At 39.5% G+C, this 22,614-nt stretch overlaps 1 protein-coding gene across 1 annotated transcript in view; it reads left to right on the top strand.

The window, feature by feature from the left end:
• NKAIN2 (sodium/potassium transporting ATPase interacting 2) overlaps positions 1-22,614 on the top strand; it is an 881,770-nt gene that overhangs the window by 242,613 nt on the left and 616,543 nt on the right. The gene's annotated exons all lie outside the window — the stretch shown is intronic.

Consider the following 22,614-nt stretch of genomic DNA (forward strand, 5'->3'; position numbering starts at 1 on the left):
GCCGATCACATCATGTACAAGATAGGCCACTAATAATGTGGTGACAGAGCCTCTTTAATTTTAAGATCAATCTGTCTTAACTTATTGCTTTGTGTCTTACTTAAGACATTGGACCGCATTTATCCAAACTGTCTAAGAAAAAAAAAAGTGCCTTGTTGTTATTAGCAACCAATCACAGTGCAGCTTTATTTTTTTATTTTAGAACATTTAAAAAAATAAAAGACCAGCTCTGATTGGTTGCTATGGGCAACAAGGCCAAGGTTTTCTTTGAGAAAATCAGCTGCTTTGAAGATCCCCTATTGAGAATAAGCACAATACCCTTAGAGGCTTGAATGGACACAAAATGTATTACATTATGGAGCTTTCTTCTAAACTTGGATTAGGGTTAAACAAGTTAAATATGTCCTGAGACCTAACAATATTGGTTCAGCTGGAAAGGTGCACATGCCAAATTTTATGTTTTATTTTTTCCCACTATAATAAATTCAACAACTAAACTGTAATTGAGCATTCAAATGTGAAGAAACATTTCATATTTAAGTTTGTTTGCTAAAGAGTTTGTGTGGGGAATAAGAAAAAGATTTCCCTAGCACGCAACTTTTCTCTACCTTTCTGTGGTCTTATCTTTGTGCCCACGATGATTAAACCTTCCACAGGGCCCGGTGTCATGCTTAATACACTATGTTTTAAAGTCAACAAAACATGCAATTTAATAAAAGGTGCCCAAACTTATGTATAGCACTATACTAACTAAACATAAAGCATAAATTGAAGCTCCTGAGCCCAAAATCTGTAACAGGGTCGCCCTACCTACCATATGCTATTTATAATACTGCCAGCTTCTCATGAGGGTACCACGGCCAGGTTTAACTGACCATGCTTATTGCAGACAATCCCTTTAATTCCTTTAAGAACAAAATGTTAATTTTCCTGAAAAATCAGATTAGAAATGTAATACTAATTGTAATTTGTAAGTAATTTGTAAGTAAATAATGCTGTACAAAAATATTTTGAGATGTCACATGAATCTATCATCAATATTTAACGTTTTTATCCATCAGAATAATCTTAGTTGTAGCTGACAATGTTTTATGTCTTTATTTTGCTTCCCCTCACAACCAGCTTTTTAGTGGCAATCCATAAATGTCATTTTATAGATATAGACCAATGTCATTACTGTCTGTTCTATGATATAGATAAGAAGATCAGGGCATTACCTCCGCAACAAAGCATCTCTGTCTTTCATTGTCAGACTCTTGGCCATTGACTGCAATGCTGTAAAGCCAATAAAAGCTAAAACCTGTTATTACAATTTAGCGTGAAAATTGCAACTGAAAAAAGAACAATGGAAGCATTTCAATTCCTAAGCATCTTAGAAAGCTGCTTCCACCTTGAAGCATCGTATGCATAATTGGAAGATGTATTCAAAGACGTCTATGTCATCTAAATGCCTTCTGATTGCAGGCTTCATTGTAGAGAATTAGGAGACCATAATGATACCCGGCCTACCATGCGACATAATGATTTAATAGACTTATTACCAAGAAACAGTGTGCCCTTTAAAATGAGAAAATCCATATTTATTGTTGTAATTTTGTATATAATGGCTTACAAGAGCTGTACATTTCTTACCATTTGTGTAGTTTCTATTATGAAAGGCTGGAGACATACTGTATAAGACAGTTCTACCGTATTCACCTTGAGGCTATTCTATCTACAGTAATTCTTTTATGTGGATCCTGTTGAATGTCTAATAAAACATGCTAGAAATCTTCTAACGTCAATTACTGTGTTGATGAAATCACTATCTGTTGCACCCATTGAACATGTGTTGCTTGTTATCCATAATCAAACAGACATTCTCTGGATGCCAAGAGAAATTTCTGTTAAGATTGTGACATAATCTTTAGGAAAAGTTGTGACCCAATGTTCTAAGTAAAAATATGTTTTCCTTTCTATAAAGCACTGTGGCTGCAGATAGATAATAACTATGACAGCTGACAATATTCATACACTGGTATAACTTACTTTGTCAGAGACAGTTTTAGCATAAGCTTCTAGATATTAGATAGATAGATAGATAGATAGATAGATAGATAGATAGATAGATAGATAGATAGATAGATAGATAGATAGATAGATAGATAGATAGATAGATAGATAGACAGACACAGAGATAGATAGATGATAGATAGATAGATAGATAGATAGATAGATAGATAGATAGATAGATAGATAGATAGATAGATAGATAGATAGATAGATAGATAAAATAGATAGATTAAACCCCTAAAAAGGCAACATATTTAATTGGATTACAAATCACTCTTACCTAGATTATTTAAACCAGTACTTTTATTGCAAACCTGTATAACTTGAAAGTAAATACTTATGGCTCGGAAATGCAATTCCATTGAAAGCAGCAGACTTTCCGCTGCGGCAAAAACATATCACTTCTTTGACTGCAGCAAATGGTGTGTAAATTGCTGCGTTTTTCTCAATGTTGGGAGATGGTGACAAAAACGCAGTAATTTAGTCCACTTTCCGCAACAAGAATTGACTTGCTGCAGTGCTAAAAATAGGCACCACAGGTCAATGTCTGCTCGGAATTTTTACACAGCGTGTGGATGAGATTTATTAAATTTGACCCACTTTGCTGCTACTGTATTTTGCTGCATATTTTCCATCCGCAATTCCAGATGGAAAATACGTAGCTATTCCGCTAGGTCTGGACGAGCCCTTGAACTCCCAATTTATTATCTGTCAGCACTATATATTACATTCCATCGTTAGGTTATGGTCCCATGTAGCGGCGACCACAACCCATGGCCACATATGGTGGGCGGGGTTATCAATTAGATTGTTAATTGGACACACAATTTTGCAGTTAAAAAGCAGTAGGCGTGAGAGTGGCTGTTCATAAGTATTTTGCCCCTGTGCGATCTCCCTCTATTGTATGTGTATTATTGTGGTTTGTCTGCATCCTGCTGGGAACTGTTGTGTAACCTGTCCCCAAATAAGTAAGTATGGCCTTTTTCAGTGATTTTAAAAAGCAGTTGTACCCGCAAAACCGTGCAGCCATCAATCAATCAATCTTAAAGAACACATATACATCGACTTGTTATATATACTGTATATATACTATATATATATATATATATATATATATATATATATATATATATATATATATACACACATAAATTGTACAAGCAAAGATAAGAAACCTTGTAATATCTTATTACAGAAAAATGACTATTTCTCCACTTGTCTGACTGCTCTCCTTTGCCTCCTGTCAGGCGATGTATGCAGCCCTATCTTAAAGCAGCATATGATAGAGGGAGAGAATCTGATCTCTGTGATATATAGATTTATGTGATTTGAAGCAGGATTTGTGAGTGAAAAGTAGAGTAAATCTGGACAAGACTCCTACGAAACACAATGAGAGTCCTGCTAACCCCGCCCACACAGGCTGATTGACAGCCTTTTCTGTAGTTCTCAGCTTGAAGGGGTGGGGCTAGCAGGACTCATTGTCTCCCCCTAGGAGTCCTGTCAGGATTTTCTCTGATTTTTATTTCGAAATCCTACTTCAAGTCATAAGAGAATCTGGTGTCTGAGGTTAAGATGCAAGAAAAGTTTGGATACAGTGACCACCAATGTTTATAGTTTCAGATAAACACGACTATAAGTAATCTTCTACTACAGCCAATGTAGTCGATGTTAGAAAGACCAATTTCAAGGAAATGGGTGAATAATTAATAATTGACATAAGGCGTATTAAAAAGTGAGTGACCAGTGGAAGCTATTAAAATGGCCATCTTAAAGACAACTAAGCTATATGTTAAATAAATAAGCAAACTTAAAATAAGAATAAACCACTATGGTTTACTATACAAGTTCGTAATATAGTAAGAGAAAATAAGTGCTTAACCCCTTCCCGCTCCTTGACGTACTATTACGTCATGGCAGCTGTATCGTTCGCGCTCCATGACGTAATAGTACGTCACGGGAGTAACGGCCGTTTCGGCCGTCCTCCCGACACATACAGGAGCTGTGACGCTGCTGTCTTGTTCAGCAGCTGTCACAGCTCCTACAGCGGGGACCGATCGCTGTGTCCCCGCTGATTAACCCCTTAAAAGCCGCGTTCTATAGAGATCGCGGCTTTTTAGGGGTTAAGCTGCCATCGCCGGCCTGCTACGCGATAGCGGCCGGCGATGGTGACTATGGCAACCGGACCCCAAACAATGGTGTCCGGCTATGCCATAGACGGAAGCCTAGTGGGTCCTGACAACGTCAGGACCCACTATGTTTGCTGTCAGTGAGTAGCTGACAGTTCTAATACACTGCACTACGCATGTAGTGCAGTGTATTAGAATTGCGATCAGGGCCTCCTGCCCTCAAGTCCCCTAGTGGGACAAAGTACTAAAGTAAAAAAAAAGTTAAAAAAAGATGTGTAAAAATAAGAAAATAAAAGATTTAAAAGTAATAAAAGTAAAAATCCCCCCTTTTCCCTTATCAGTCCTTTATTATTAATAAAAATATATAAACAAACAAATAAACTATACATAATTGGTATCGCCGCGTCCGTAACGGCCTGAACTACAAAACTATTTCGTTATTTATCCCGCACGATGAACGCCGTAAAATAAAATAATAATAAACCGTACCACAATCACAATTCTTTGGTCACTTCACCTCCCAAAAAATGGAATAAAAAGAGATCAAAAAATCGCATGTACCTAAAAATGGTCCTGATCGAAACTACAGTTCGTTACGCAAAAAATAAGTCCTCGCACGGCTTTATTGTTTGAAAAATAAAAACTTTCTGGCTCTTAGAATAAGGTAACACAAAAAGTGAATGATTGTTTACAAAACGTATTTTATTGTGCAAACGCCATAAGACATAAAAAAAAACTATAAACATCTGGTATCGCCGTAATCGTATCGCCCCGCAGAATAAAGTGAATATTTTATTTATAGCGCAGGGTGAACACTGTAAAAAAAAAATAATAAAAAAACAATAGTAGAATTGCTGTTTTTTAGTCACCACGCCACCTAAAAATAGAATAAAAACTGATCAAAAACCCGCATGCACCCCAAGAAAACTACAATGGATTCCTCAAGGGGTCTAGTTTCCAAATTGGGGTCACTTTTGGGGGGTTCCCAATGTTTTGGCACCACAAGACCTCTTCAAACCGGACATGGTGCCTAATAAAAAAGAGGCCTCAAAATCCACTAGGTGCTCCTTTGCTTCGGAGGCCGGTGCTTCAGTCCATTACCGCACTAGGGCCACATGTGGGATATTTCTAAAAACTGCAGAATCTGGGCAATACGTATTAATTTGCGTTTCTCTGATAAATCCTTTTGTGTTATAAAAAAAATGGTATAAAGAGGATTTTCTGACAAAAAAAAAAATGTAAATTTCACCTCTACTTTGCTCTAAATTTTTGTGAAACACCTAAAGGGTTCATAAACTTTCTAAATGCTGTTGTGAGGGGTCTAGTTTCTAAAATGGGGTATTTCATAGGGGTTTCTAATATATGGGCCCCTCAAAGCAACTTCAGAACTGAACTGGAACCTAAAAAAATAAATAAATGAGGCAATACTTCGCTTCTTACATTATACTGATAATGAGCCGTGCCCACCCGGAGATGACCCCAGTTTTGACCGTTTGTATAAACGGAGACCCCTATTAGACCGTTTCAGTGCCCGGTTTTCCCAAGCATACACCCCGAGAAGTGTATTTCTATTGATGAGTCCCTGGTACATTTTAAAGGGAGGGTTCAATTCCGCGAGTACCTGCCGGGTAAGAGGGCAAGGTATGGCGTGAAGATGTATAAGCTGCGAGAGTGAATCCGGGTATACCTACAGGTTTAGGATATATGAAGGAAAGGCCACCCCCAAACCAGACTGCATCCTGGACTACAATAGGTACATGGGAGGGATGGACTTGTAAGATCAAGCCCTGAAGCCCTACAGCGCTATGCGGTGTGGTATAAGAAGCTGGCCGTGCACATCATAAAGATGGCTTTGTACAATGCGTACGTGCTACGTCGATGTGCAGGCCAGACGGGAACTTTCCTGGAATTTCAAGAGGTGATTATCAAGAACCTAATCTTTAGGGACCAAGAAGGGGGGGCACCCAGTACTTCTGGAAGCGGGGCCACACGCATCGTACCAGGGCGGCAACACTTTCCAGGGGAAGTTCCCCAAACTGGCAAGAAGGGAAAAAGTCAAAAGAGGTGCAAAGTCTGCTATAAGAGGGCGATAAGGGATTACACAATATATCAATGTGACACGTGTCCCGAATAACCAGAGCTCTGTATGAAAGAGTGTTTTAAAATTTATCATACATCCCTTGGTTTATAATTTACCCCAGTTTTACTTACCCTGATGCCCTCCGCACAGCTTATCCCCCCTCGTCTTTCCCCTCTGAGCCCTGCTGTGTGCCCAGGCAGCTGATAACAGCCACATGTAGGGTATTGCCATAACCGGGAGAACCCACATTACAGTTTATGGGGTGTAGGTCTCCGGTCAAAATGCTCACTACACCTCTAGATGAATGCCTTAAGGGTGTAGTTTTTAAAACGGGGTCACTTCTTGCGGGTTTCAACTGTACTGGTACCTCAGGTGCTTCTGCATACATGACTTGACACTAGAAAATCCCCAGTAGGCCAAATGGTGGTCCTTTCCTTCTGAGCCCTCCCATGGGCCCAAACGGCAGTTTATCACAACAAATGGGGTACTGCCGCACTCAGAACAAATTGTGCAACAGAATGGGGTATTTTGTTTCTTGTGAAAATAAGAATTTTTGAGCTAAAATGACATATTATTGGAAAAAATATATATTTATTTAATTCCCAGCCCAATTCAAATAAGTTATGTGAAGAAACTATGGGGTCTAAATGGTCACATTACCCATAAATGAATTCCTTGAGGGGTGTAGTTTCCAAAATGGGGTCATTTGTGATTGGTTTCTATTGCTTTGATAGCTCTGGGGCTCTGCATATGCGACATGGCAGCCGAAAACCAATCCAGCAAAATCTGGACTCCAAAGAACACACAGCGCTCCTTCCCTTCTGAGGCCTCCCATGGGCCCAAACGGCAGTTTATTGCCACAAATGGGGTATTGCTGCACTCAGGAGAAATTGGGCAACAAAATTGAGCATTTTGTTCCCTGTGAAAATAAGAAATTTTGATAAAAAATTACATCTTATTGGAAAAAATGTCATTTTTTTAATGTCACAGCCCAATTGAAATAGGTGCTGTGAAAAAACTGTGTGCTCAAAATGCTAACAACAACCATAAATTAATTCCTTGAGGGGTGTAGTTTCCAAAATGTGGTCACTTTTGGTGGGTTTCCATTGCTTTGATACCCCTGAGGCTCTGCAAATGCGACATGGCACCCGAAAACCAATCCAGCAAAATCTGGACTCCAACAAACATATAGCGCTCCTTTCCTTCTGAGCCCTCCCATGGGCCCAAACGGCAGTTTATCACCACAAATGGGGTATTGCCACACTAAGGACAAATTGGGCAACCAAATGGGGTATTTTGTTCCCTGTGAAAATAAGAAATTTTGATCACAAATGACATTTTATAGGGAAAAATGACATTTTTTTCATTTCACAGCCCAATTCAAATACGTGCTGTGAAAAAACTGTGCGGTCAAAATGGTAACAACAACCATAAATGAATTCCTTGAGGGGTGTAGTTTCCAAAATGGGGTCACTATTGGGGGATTCCTACTGTTTTGGCACCTCAACACCTCTTCAAACCCGGCATGCTGCCTAAAATATATTCTAATAAAAAAGAGGACTCAAAATGCACTAGGTGCTTCTTTGCTTCTAGGGCTTGTGTTTTAGTCCGCGAGCGCAGTAGGGCCACATGTGGGACATTTCTAAAAACTGCAGAATCTGGACAATACATATTTAGTAGTGTTTCTCTGGTAAAACCTTCCGTGTTACAGAAAAAAAAATGAATAAAATTGAAGTTCCGCAAGAAAAATGAAATTTGCAAAGTTCACCTCCACTTTGCTTTAATTCCTGTGAAATGCCTGAAGGGTTAAAAAACTTTCTAAATGCTGTTTTGAATACTTTGAGGGGTCTAGTTTTTAAAATGGGGTGTTTTATCAGGGTTTCTAATACATAGGCCCCTCAAAGCCACTTCAGAACTCAAGAGGTACCTTAAATAAAAGGCATTTGACATTTTCTTAAAAATATGATAAATTGCTGTTTATGTTCTAAGCCTTGTAACGTCCAAGAAAAATAAAAGAATGTTCAAAAAACGATGCCAATCTAAAGTAGACATATGGGAAATGTGAACTAGTGACTATTGTGGGTGGTATAACCGTCTGTTTTACAAGCAGATGCATTTAAATTCTGAAAAATGCAATTTTTTCAAAATTTTCTCTAAATTTTGCAATTTTTCACCAATAAACACTGAATATATCGACCAAATTTTACCACGAACATGAAGCCCAATGTGTCACGAGAAAACAATCTCAGAATCGCTTGTGTAGGTTTAAGCATTCCCACGTTATTACCACATAAAGTGAAATATGTCAGATTTGAAAAATGGGCTCTGAGCCTTAAGGCCAAAACTAGGCTGCGTCCTTAAGGGGTTAAAAGAGGTATTAAGAAACCAGAAGTGTAGCTGACAGAGAGAAGTACAATATTAGACAGAATGGGGCAAAACATAATAATGCCGCTAAAGCACAAAAGGAGGAAGAAATAGCCAAATCTGTTAAGGAAAGGAATAAAACCTATTTACATGTATTAGTGACAGAAAGAAAAAAAAACTGTGGCATTACAAAACTTAGAAAGAAAGGGAAAAAAAACTATATTGATGGGGAAAAGGCTGTTACTGACCATTTGAAAAGATATTATTGTTCAGTCTTTTCAGAAGGTGTCTTTCAAATTCATAGTGTGCTTGGGCATGGCATAGGGTTCATCTACAGTGTTTTTGCAGGCTGATGTTTTAGGTTAAACAAGGCAATGGGTCTAGATGGCATCCACCTCAGAGTTCATAGAGAACTAAATTTGTGATTGCTGCACCTCTGTTTATTTAACTAGTCCCTGCTAAAACTGGATTTTTCTGATGATAGGAGAATGACCAATGCTGTACCCATCCATAAGAACGGTAGTAGAGAATAAGCTGGTAACTACAGGCCAGTAAGCTTATCATCTAGTAGTAGTAAAAATAATGGAAACCTTCCAGAAAAAAGGATAATTGACCACCTAAAAAACAAACAATTTGGTGTACCCAAATCTGTATGGAGGGCAAGTCATGTCAAACTATTCTCATTGATTTCTCTGACTAAGTCACAAAAGTGTTTGATAAAGGTGGTGCCGTGGACATTGCCTATCTGAATTTTTGCAAAGCCTTCGATACAGTTTCACATAAAGAGCTCATAGACAAGTTTTTGAAAATTGGACTTAATCCTTAGATAGTTCAAAAGATTCACAGTTGGCTAAACGATTGATATCAGAATGTTGTTGGTATTGGTGTGAATTCTCAATAGAGACTAGTTGCAAGTGGTGTACCACAAGGTTCTGTTCTGGGTCCTATTCTTTTTAATATGAGTAGGATTGGTAGGTAAGGCATGAATTTTTGCCAATGACACAAAAGTGTGTAAAAGGGTTGATATTCTTGGTGGTATCTATAACATGGTAAATTTTTTAGCTTTACTGGAAAAATGGTGAAAACATTGGAAACTGCAGTTGAATATTTCTATATATAATATTATGCACTTGGGAAGAAAGAATCCTTTGTCTGAATATCGTATCGTCAATTCTTCATTACCTAGGACCTCAGCAGAGTAGAATTTAGGGGGACTGATATTTGACAGCTTCAAAACAAATTTCCAGCAGATGTGGTTGGAAAATCAACAGTAAGTGAATTTAAACATGTCTGTGATAAACATTCATCTATTCTAAAATAAACATAAAAAGGAAATAGTACAAGGGCTAACTATATGGACCATGTGGATCAATAATAGTCAGCACTACGATATATAACAGCAGTGCCATGAGGGGGAGACACTGCCAATAAAGCAATAAAAACGTATTCAATGCAAGAAAAATATTTATAAGGAGATGAATATAATATTTGGTATTTATTTTTCAACACATGAAGGAGCAAAATGTCCTTTTTGGCTCTTGTGTTTCTTTCCCACTGCGCCTGCGTGCTTTTGACAGTTCCCCTGTCTATTCATTATTTGATCTATATAAAAGAGGCACAGGTATTGTTACTCACTGTTGGCTTTTCTTTCAACATTCTTTATATTATAATGTAATGCTTTCTGTTGAATTGTGTCAGCTATAGATGATACATTTATATGCACCATCCCCTCTTTTTCATTGCGATCCTGGGCTTGGTAGATTTATCAGTTTTTTTGTATATCATGCCTATATATGTTATGAGCTTTGTTCTGGAGCTGTATTTATGTTCTGAGCTTTGTTCTGGTGCTGTATATATGTAATGAGCTTGGTTCTAGGGATGTATATATGTGCTGAGCTTGGTTCTGGGGATGTATATATGTACCGAGCTTGGTTCTCATGCTGTATATATGTATGAGCTTGGTTCTGGTCTGTCTATATGTATGAGCTTGGTTCTGGTGTTGTATATATGTATGAGTTTTGTTCTGGTGTTGTAATGATGGGGATTGGGAAACAGACAAGTGAGCCCTGATCTACCCGCCACTCAGTCCCTGCCTACTTGCAACGACCCGCCCTAGGCGACGGGGTACAACTGGGCGACGGTCCCTACACTCAATAAGTGCACGACAGACAAACAGACAAGGGAACACAGAACCTAAGGGAAACGGGGCAGTTGCCCACGGCAACACCGTGAGCAACAAGAGTAGTAAACGAGCCGAGTCAAACCAGGAGAGTACGAGGTGCCAAACGCAGATCAGGAGAGTAGTGAACAAGCCGAGTCAAACCAGGAGAGCACGAGGTACCAAACGCAGAGCAGGAGAGTAGCCAGCAAGCCAGGGTCAATACGAAGCAGGGACAAATAGTTCAAGAAGCAGCAGCAGGGCCAGGAAACCAAGAGAGAAGAATCACAAGCAAGGAGGAACAGGAAAGGCAGGTATACATAGACAGAGGGCGGGAGCTAGCTCCGTCTGGCCAGGCTGTGATAGGCTCTCCCACTCCTAAGCCTGCCATCCTGAGTGGTGGAAGATAGAGTCAGTCTCACAGACATAGAAGCAGGTGCAGACTGATTACCTATGGTCGTTGCTACAGAAGCTGTGCCTGGCAGATCCTTTACAGGTGTTGTATATATGTATGAGCTTGGTTCTGGTGCTCTATATATGTATGAACTTTGTTCTGGTACTGTATATATGTACTGAGCTTGGCACTAGTGTTGTATATACGTAATGAGCTTTGTTCTGGTGCTGCATATATGTACTGAGCTTGGTTCTGGCATTGTATATATGTACTGAGTGTCGTTCTGGTGCTGTATTTATGTACTGAGCTTGGTTCTGGTTCTGTATCTATGTAGTGAGCTTTGTTGTGGTTTTGTATATATATATATATGGATGGAGTTGTTTTCAGTTCATGGTATATTCAATGGGAATTAATCAGGTTGAACAACCACCACGCGGTAATACATGACCTGACAATATTTCCAAACCCCTACAATTCTCTTGTATGTTTATTTCTGATGCAGCTAAATCGATATAATCAACTTTTAAAACGGCGCACACGTTATGCTATCTACTCATTAAAGGGTCATGGGGCGGTGCCGCTATCCTGAAGAGTCACATAGCCCAGCCTCCAAACCCTCCATCCCCCTGGCTGTTATACATCACTACCAGTCTCCTCCAACTTTCTCGGATGCGCCATTGCCTTGTACTCCTTGGGCACACACTGTGAAGCGAGGTGTACTCTGCCCAGCTTCATTGCTGCACCGTGCATTCCAGTACAAGGCAATGGCACATCCGAAAGAGTTGGAGGTGGCTGATAGTGATGTAGAACAGCCAGGGGGATGTCAATCAAAATCTGGGGGCGCCATTTCAATTTTCGCCTCAGGTGGCAGAAAAGCTAGAATCGGCCCTGTCTTTGTGGCATCCAATATTTCACTATGTGTTGAACAACAAATGCTAAATATTATATTCATTAACTAATAAATATTTTAATTCGAAGAAATATGTCCTGGTTTTTTCTATTTTTATAGATCTACCATATAGTATTTTTATGCTGTCAATCTTCTATATTTCTTTGAAAAAACATCTGTATTATTCCATATGAAATGGGAGGTACACAGGTATATAGTAGAGGCCTCATGCATCCGTAAGGGAGCCCAATTATGGCTCCATACGAAATGGGACCGTAATACAGCCGTGGGCATGAGCCTAATAACCCATTGCTATTTTTAGAAACAGAAAAGATTTAGGCAGGTTGCATTAGTTATATAGAATATTGTGTTAAAGAAAGCTGTGCCATAATATTAATACGAATATGGTCGGACCAGAAAAAAAGTAGTAGGATAATTTACCAAATAGAAAAACATTTCTGCCTTTTAAATATTTACATAATTAATCATTTACATATGCAAAGCACGTGTTCTGCCTAAAAAGTCATATTTGTATTAAATAATACCATAATATGAATAATATGTTGGAAAATTACTATAATTGTGAACTTGTTTAAAACAGGTGGGTTTTTGCTATTTGCTTCATGGGTCATTTACCATAATATTTAAATTGTTAGCAGCAGGAAACCGTATCATTTCCGGCAGAACTTTTCACTGAGGAGTCAGATTTATATTAGTATTTTATGGAAAAGTGAAATTATTTTCAGAAAATCATTACACAGAAAGCTAGGATGTATAACTGGTGTTCACAGAGGATCTTTTCCTGCATCTGCAGAACCACACAAATGCTTACATTAATATGGAAATTTGGCACTTAGAATAGAATGATAAAAATCTAAAAACAGCTGCAGTGTGCCTTTCTTTCAGGAGAACATAGAATACATAATAACATTTACTATGCACAATATAAGCTCACTACGTATACTGGCTTTTAGTGCTTCTATTTGTAAGAGATACTGAAGAGGTTTCATGCAAGTAGCTTGTTTCAAAATTGCTTGAATGGAAGATGAGTTTTGGAATACACTGTGTATAAGACCTCATGCACAAAAACATATTATATACAGCATGGAGCGGAAATATGGTATCCTTCGAAGTGTATGGAAACCTACAGTAGCTCTATACTTTCATATGAAGGCATATGGAATACAGAATTATTTTTTTTTACATATATTGTACGAAGAGACATGGCCAACAAGTTAATCCAGTTTAAGGGATAGGATCTGGATAAAGTGAAGGGGAAGGGTATGTTTTAGAACCTTGGACAACCTACAATCTGATGTAGTTATATTAGATGTTTTTTCTCTTCTTCCTACAGCAAAAACTGGCTAAAACAGTTCCTCCAGAAGGGCTAAGCTTTGATGGAGGGTCAAATAAGTAGACCTTTGTTCTCAATACAGCCTACCGGCTGAGGCATGTATCATTTTGTAAAAAGGTTACCTGGCCTGTAAGAAATTGTCCAAATGCCAGATTGCTGGTGGCTAAGTAATTACCTTTCTAGCGTGGTAGCTCTAGGTATGTCTATAGGGGTTTTGTGAATAGTCAGCCTGGGGGAAGGGACCAATAGGGAATGAGCAATAGAGTTCTCAAACCTGGGGGGAAGTTTGAGGTGTGCCTGGTAGAGAAGGTCAGTAGTACCTTATAGGTGGGACAGAAAAGAAAGCTACAGTCGATTTAATTGCAATGTAGGCCTAAAATGTGGCCTAGTAATGTAGTTCTCGGAAAGACTAGGTTAATGTGATTCTTCGGAGTAGGTAGCAGTGAGTGTCCCTTGGGAAAAAGGCTCTGCAGAGACGGCTACATGGATCTTGGAGTGACAGCGGTTGGTAGTGAGAAGACCTGAGTGAGGTCTGGTGACGAATAGAAATAGTGCTTTTCAGACATGTATTGTTGAGGAGTGGTCGTGGTGTCCTGTGAAGATAGCCCCTGAAGGATGGAAAGGAAGCGATTTGATAGCTTGGGCCTGTATGACAAGTTCCAGAAAGGAGTAAGCAAGCACTGGAGAGCGCGCAAAAACATTTGAAGATTAAGGCAGAAATTGAGGATAAGACGGGAAGTTGTCTGAACACAACATAGCTGTGATCTGGCCTTAAATAGTAAGAGACCCGCTCAAGGAGATAGTTGGTGATTGAAGGTTATTGTTCAACTGTTCGTAACGTTTACATTTCTGTACCACTTAAAGTGTAATAACCATTAAACTTGCTATGCCTCGAAAAGAAAATGGAATTGTATGATTTTGTGCCACTGTAAAATTGTTTGTGTTCAGTAGAAGTCTTGTTCTACATTTAATGGTCTGTGATTGTGTTCTTCTAAAGGGGTACCACACGAGGAAACCACACATTACAAACTAGTGTTTCTTAACCCATTAATGACCGGCCCATAGTGTTTCTATGTCGGTCACTAACGGGCCTTATTCCGATGCCATAGACTTTTTACGTCGCGGCATCGGAATAAGTAAACAGAGCAGGGAGCTGTCAAATCTCCCTGCTCTCAGCTGCCAGAGGCAGCTGAGGGCTGGGAGCGTCCCTGCTCGACCGGGTGAGATCGATATAAGTATCGATCTCACCCGTTTAACCCCTCAGATGCGGTGCTCAATAGCGTGCACCGCATCTGAGTGGTTTTGGAGAGAGGGAGGGTGCTCCCTCTCATCCCACTGACACCCGGCGATTAGATCGCCGAGTGTCTGTGTCTCCAACGGCAGCCAGGGGCCTAATAAAGGCCCCCAGGTCTGCCTGTGGTGAATGCCTGCTAAGTCATGCCAGAGGCATGACCTAGCAGATGCCTGTCTGTTTTACACGGACAGGAATAATACACTGCAATACAGAAGTATTGCAGTGTATTATAAATGCGATCGGGGGATCGCATAGTGAAGTCCCCTAGTGGGACTAGTAAAAAAGTTTAAAAAAAGTTTAATTAAAAGTTCAAAAAATACATGAAAAACCCACTTTTCCCCCTTACAAACTGCTTTATTATTAACAAACAAAATAAAGTAAAAAAGTTAGACATATTTGGTATCGCCGCGTCCGTAACGACCCCAACTATAAACTTATTACATCATTTAACCCGCACGGTGAACGTCGTAAAAAATAAAATAAAAAAACATGCAAAAATTGCTGTTTTCTTTGAATCCAGCCTTAAAAAATATTTGATCAAAAGTGATCAAAAAGTCACATCTACTCCATAATTTTACCGATAAAAACTACAAGTCGTTCCGCAAAAAAAAAGCCCTCCTACAATTGCATCGGCAAAAAAATAAAAACGTTACGGCTCTTCAAATATGGAGACACAAAAACAAATAATTTTGAAAAAAAAGTGTTTTCACTGTGTAAAAGTAGTAAAACATACAAAAACTATACAAATTTGGTATCGTTGCAATCGCAACAACCAGCTGAATAAAGTTATTGTGTTATTTATACCACACGGTAAACGCCGTAAATTTAGGATGCAAAAAAAGTGTGGGGAAATTGCTGTTTTTTCTCTATTTCCCCCCAAAAAAAAGTTAATAAAAGTTAATCAATAAATTCTATGTACCCCAAAATGGTGCTATTAAAAATTACAACGTGTCCCGCAAAAAAACAAGACCTTATACAGCTATGTCAACGCAAAAATAAAAAGTGTATAGCTCTTTGAATGAGACGATGGAAAAACTTAAAAAATGGCTTGGTCATTAATGTCTAAAATAGGCTTGTCATTAAGGGGTTAAACTCAGTTACCCGTAACAGGTCAATATTTGAGGATTTGCCATAGAAAGAAGACCTGGCAATAAATGTATCACCAATACTAAGGAAATCCTAAAAACATAACCTGTAGGGTTTACTTGAAGACCGGAGTTGAGACATACTGAACCAAACCATGGAGGATTACATATATTGGCTCATTACATGATGAATTGCTGATTATAATGTGTAGTACTTATCTCCTGGTAGAAATAATAATATTCAGGGCTCATGCACAAGAAAAGTTGTTTATAGGAGGCACATTGAGTCCGTGCAGCTGGACTGTGTAACGGCCAAATGCATGAGCCATAATAATAAACATCACTCTGATTTTGCTTGTCTGTTTCTGTGAATAACTGACTACAATTTATAGTATTTAGATCTTCTTAACCTGCCAATACATGATAACTGAGCTCTAAACAAGGCAATAGAATCTGCCTCATGGGGGTTTTTGCCTTCTTCTGGATCAACACGGTAGGATTATAGGTTGGACTTGATAGACCTGTGTCGTTTTTACCCTTATCAACTATATAACTATAAAAATATGACCAAGATATAAGAATATAAAGGAAAAACAAATTCTCACCAAGTTTTTCATGTAAACATAGAACAAAGCAATATGTGTTAAAATAATTGTATCCCTTTAGTATCATTTAGGGATGCAGAACCCGCAACAGAAATACAAAGATTGCGACTTTTGCGGCGGAGCCGCCACAACAAAGTGGATGAGATTTAGAAAATCTCATGCCCACACTGCGGAAAAAAAACTGCAGCATAAACGTTAATAAATTGACCTGCGGTGCGGAATTGAATTCCATGTCAATTTATGCTGCGTTTTCGTTGCTTTTCTGTTGTGGATTTTCCAAATTTAATTCAATGGGGATGCAAAACCCGCAACAGGAAGACAAGTGTTGCGACTTTGGCGGTGGAATCGCAGCGATTCCGCCGCAAAAATCTTAGTGATTCTGCCGCAAAAATTGCAACTCAGGAAAAAAAAAAACATACTTACCCAGAACTCTTTCCTTCTTCCTGCAGTCCAGCCTCCTGGGATGACGTTGCATCCCATGTGACTGCTGCAGCAAATCACAGGCTGCAGCGTCACATGTCCTGCAACGTCATCTTGGGTAAGTAGGAATTTTTTTAAGCGCTGCTTTCCACAGCGGAAATTCCATCCGACCAACCATACCACAATGTGGTGAGGTATGTCGGAGGAAAGGTGCTGCAGGTTCCAGGTCGGATACACTGCACAGTTTTTACGCATAGTATCCGACCTCTGGGAACCCAGCCTAAGGCTAAATTCACACACAGCATTTTGCTGCGTTTTTGTACGTTTTCATGGCCTTTTTAATGGCATTTTTTGCGGGGTATTTAATGTGTTTTTAGTTAGGTCAGATGAAACATTAAAGTCTATAGTAAAATATCAAATGCACTACATACAACTGCGTTTTGATCTGTGCCGTTTTTTAACCCCTTCCCGTCGCAGTCATTTTTTGGATTTTCACTTTAGTGTTTTCCTCCCCACATTCCAAAAGCCGTAACTTTTTCATTTTTCCATCAATATTGCCGTATGAGGGCTTGTTTTTTGCGGGACAACTTGTAGATTTTTGCAGCGCCATATATTGTACCAAATAATGTAGTGGGAAACTGGAAAAAAATATTTGTGGAATGGAATAGGAAAAAAACAGCGATTCCTCAATCTTTTGGGTGGTTTTGTTTTTACAGCGTTAACCATTTGGTAAAAACAGCATATAACAATAACTTTATTCTGCGGGTCAATACGAGTACAGCGATACCAAATTTATATCTTTTTTTATGTTTTACTACTTTTACAAGGAAAAAACTGATTGTTATAAATTAAATTAGTTTGTCGCCATATTCTGAGAGCCACAATTTTCCCAAAAATTTCCGTCGATTTAGCGGTATGAAGGATTATTTTCACAGGGAGAGCTGTAGTCTATATTGGTACGATGTTGGGGTACATGAGACTTTTTGATCACTTTTTATTTAATTTTTTTGTGGGAGATGAAGTGACTACAAAACAGCAATTCTGACGTTTTGAATTTTTTATTTTTTACGCCATTCACCGTGTGGCCAAAATAATGATATATTGTAATAGATCAGACTTTTATGGATGCGTCGATACCAGTTATGTTATTTTTTTATTCTTTTACATTATGCTTGAGGGAAAATGGGAAAAGGTTTTTTTTTTCACTTTACATTTTTACATTTTCTTTTATTTCTTAAAGTTTTTTTATTTTACTGTTTTTTTTACTTGTCCCCCTATGGGACTTGAACTAGCAATCTTTGGATAGCTTGCATGATGTACTGCAATACTAATGTTGCAGTATATCATGATTCTGACAGTCTCCTATGAAGCCCTGCCGGAGCTAGGGCTTCATGGGAGTACAAAGATGGCAGGCCTGGGAGCTTTCATCAGGCCCCCAGGCTGTCATGCCAACCAACAGCACCCCCTGATCTTGCTGCGGGGGGGCCATTGGAATGTTACAAGGCATCACCTCCATGTTTTCAGTTATGTAAATGCCGTGGTCGCTATTGACCCCGGCATTTAACGGGTTAAACTAGCAGGATCACACTCGAGCGGGATCCTGCTCATTACCCGGAAGTGTCGGCTATAAAACGCAGCCGACAAACTTGTCCTACAGCCCGTGAGCCCACTCCATACTCCCCCACCGTGTATATACGGCGGATGTCGGGAAGGGGTTAAGCAGGGTTTGTTGCTAGTGGCGTTTATTTAAAAACACAGCATGCTCCGGCTATGGCATTTTTTCAGGCATTTAACCTATATGCTTCTCTATAGGCTATATTCAGATGACAGTGAAAGAAATCACAGTTAAAAACGTATTAAACAGTGCGTTTTTCATGGTCGTTTTGCTTTCATGTGTCTCTAAATTTTCATCCATTTCCCTGCGGTTGGACCATTTTTAACGGCTGTCATCAGTTTGCCATCCGCTTTTCACGTTTGTTAAAAAAACGGATGTGTTTTTTTGTTCCAACCTCCTGACAACACCCACAGTAAGGTCACATGATCCCCCAGACGCCATTTTATCTGGCTTTTACAACATAGAGAGCTTTGTTAGATTCCTCTGCTAGTTTGCATTGGTTTTGGCGTATTTCTTGCTATTTTTGGATTCCAACATGTCCTCACGACATGGAAACCGTGTACTGCTGCACTGGCTGATTGGCTGGAAGGGATTTCCTAGCCTCTCCTCACCATCTCCTAGCAACCAATCCATTTTCAACGGCCATCACACGGATGGCTTTCTGAAAAACAGCCGTAAAAAACTGATCCATTGATTGTGTGGATGCCATTGGGCTGTGAAAACAGCCAAAGATAGAACTATTTTTTGACTGCCAGAATTCACGGTCTGTTAAAAAAATTAACGTAACATACACCCATTATATCAAAGGGGAGAGAAAAGACATGGACCGCACATCCACTGTATACAATGATCAATTGCGGCTAGGCAAAATATATAAATATGAACGAGAGGTTCTTTGTAACATTTTGATCAAATTGTATGCAAGCCCACTTGCCACTTCACGGCGACCTCTGAAAGTGGGTCCCTACTCTAACGGTTGCAGCACCGCATGGCGGCTACCGCTACCGCAGCGCCGCTCCTGCAGAGGGAGCAACCCAGGGGCCCAAAAGCACCCATGCCTTCAGAGCGTGCCAAGCCTCCTTGGCTCTGGGCCACGTCCCCCCACAAGTGCAGCACTACAGCAACAGACACCACCACACAGCACCACTTTAAAGAGGTCGCCGTGAAGTGGCAAGTGGGCTTATACAGTTTGATCAAAATGTTTACAAAGAACCTCATGTTCATGTTTCTAAATTATGCCTAGCGGCTCAGATCAACGTATATACTGTGGATTGTGCGGTCCATGTCTAGTTTCTCACAATGCTGATATTGTATAGTCTATCCTCCTCATTTCCTTTGTTTTACTTGGTACCAGCACTCCACGCATTTGAAAAAATACCCAGCTGATTTTAATTCCAGAATGACCTCATAAGTGTTCCTGCTCTTGCTTGTGCTCTCAGTTGGCCACTGGGGGCGCATGGCAAGGTGAGCTCATTCCATCTGTTCACATGTTGTGGTGCTGTATGGTGGTGTCTGTTGCTGTAGTGCTGCACTTGTGGGGGGACGTGGCCCAGAGCCAAGGAGGCTTGGCACGGTCTGAAGGCATGGGTGCTTTTGGGCCGCTGGGTTGCTCCCTCTGCAGGAGCGGTGCTGCGGTGGTGGTAGCCGCCATGCGGTGCTGCAACCGCTAGAGTAGGGACCCACTTTAAAGAGGTCGCCGTGAAGTGGCAAGTGGGCTTATACAGTTTGATCAAAATGTTTACAAAGAACCTCATGTTCATGTTTCTAAATTATGCCTAGCGGCTCAGATCAACGTATATACTGTGGATTGTGCGGTCCATGTCTAGTTTCTCACAATGCTGATACACCCATTATACTTCACTGTTTTGAAAACGGCCGTGCTATGGCCGTTTTTCACTGTCGTGTGAACAGACCCTAAATGAAAATCGCCACCAATAACTTGCAAAAAGCATCTGACATTTTTGATGCAGTTAAAATTTCCAGAAAAGTCCTGTGTTTGAAGGAGGCCTTAGGGCACGTTCAGATGTAGCGGAATATTTCCGATGCAAATGTTGGTGCAGATTTGGGGCAATTACGCAACATATCTGCACCAACATTTGCATATTTGACAGGTAATTCAGACGTTGCAGATATCACAGCGGACTTGCCACAGATTTCAGGCTGAAATACTCAGTGAGGTCCCGCTGCTTCTCCGCAGCGTCATGAGCATGCTACGGAGGGAAGATTCTGCACCGCAGCCTGATTTCCGCACAGTTATTTCCTGCAACTTTCCTAAAAATGTATAGAAACAAATGTAAAAAACGGCTGCTGCGGAATTCCACTGCGGACTGTCCGTAGCGGAATTCAACAGCAATTCCGCCACGTGTGAATGTGCCCTTAAAGGGGTTATCCCTTCAGGACAATCTTCTCTCCAAATGAGAACCCACTGACCGTCAGCTGATCTCTGCGAATCCAGCAGCTGAAACCCTGGGGGAAGCTCCAGATGGCTCCACAAATATAGTATTACATGCCACTGCTGGCTCTTTGCAGTGGGTCTCCTCGCTGACTGAGGGTATGTTCCTACGCAGTGCTTTCAGACGTAATTCGGGCGTTTTACTCCTCGAATTACACCTGAAAATACGCCCCTAATACGCCTACAAACATTTGCCCATTGCTTGCAATGGGAATTACGATGTTCTGTTCCCACGAGCCTTTATTTTACGCGTCCCTGTCAAAATAAGGCGCGTAAAATGACGGCTCATCAAAAAAAGTGCAGGACACTTCTTGGGGCGTTTTTTAGAGGCGTTTTTCATTGACTCCATTGAAAAACAGCTCCAAAAACGGCTGTAAAAAATGCAGCGAAAAACACGAGTTGTTAAAAAAACGCCTGAAAATTTTCAGACTATTTTGCTCACTCCGTGTGAACATACCCTTATAGGGGAGATATTAGGCAGGCTACATTATGCATTCCTATCCGATTAATCACCAGTCCACGTTGGGCTGTGATTCCCCACGGCATCCAGGTGATATATCATCAGTGATTAGGCACATCATGTCATAGAGGAGAAAACACATGGGCAAGGGATTGATGGGAAGTGGTGTTGCAACAATGAGAATTTCATAAAGTAAACATATTGAAAAGTACTTTTTTCCTCTTTTGGGCTAGAGAGTACTATTTGTGGTTTTATGGAAAACCCCTAAATAGTGAAGTCCTAAAATTTGTCTTAGGATATGGTGGCAGAAATGACGACTATGAAGAAACTATGATTTCTATATTGGAAAGAAAAAAGAAAGGAGGAACTAAATGGTCTCATCCATATACCTGAGTACAGTACAATTAGTACGGTGCCAACCAGAACATAATATGCAAAAAAGAAAAAAAGCGCAAAAACTGGAAAAAAAAGGCACTCGACTCGTGGGTATCAAAAAGTATAAAAATGTATACAAATTTATTAAATAGAATAAAGAGGAAAAACATCCTCATGGAGATCATATATAAAAATGAAAATATAGATCAGGCGCCTGGCTGGGTTCAAACGGACTACATTTCATATCAATGCACTACACGGCATAGTCAATAAATAGCAAAATACATAATCAAATCGTATATATATATATATATATATATATATATATATATATATGAAATGACATTACAGTACATTTCTATACCAGTGGCAATTTTTGGGTGAATTATAGTCTTTTGAGTACATGGTAATTAATTGTTTATAGTTAACCTATACATATATATATATGTATATATATATATATATATATATATATATATATATATATACATACATGATTTGATGATGTATTTTTCTATTTATTAACTATGCCATGTAGTACATTAATATGACATGTAGTCCCTTTGAACCCAGCCAGGTGCCTGATGTCTATTTTGTTTTTTATTGGTGTTTATATATGATCTCCATGAGGATGTTTTTCCTCTTTATTCTATTTAATAAATTCTTATACTTTTTAATACCCACGAATCAAGTGCCTTGCTCTCCATGTTTTTGTGCTTCTTTTTCTTTTGGTAGACTATGATTTCTGACTATAATAACTGAGGTTGTCCTAAAACAGACACAATAAACCGCATATCTGATTCATACTAAGTAGAAGTTAGTGGGTTTACCGCTTAAAAATAACTTAAATTTACATTAGTAAAACATCTAGTAAAACAAACAATCAGATAC

The sequence above is a fragment of the Rhinoderma darwinii genome, chromosome 4 (assembly GCF_050947455.1).
Source record: "Rhinoderma darwinii isolate aRhiDar2 chromosome 4, aRhiDar2.hap1, whole genome shotgun sequence".
NCBI lineage: Eukaryota > Metazoa > Chordata > Amphibia > Anura > Rhinodermatidae > Rhinoderma > Rhinoderma darwinii.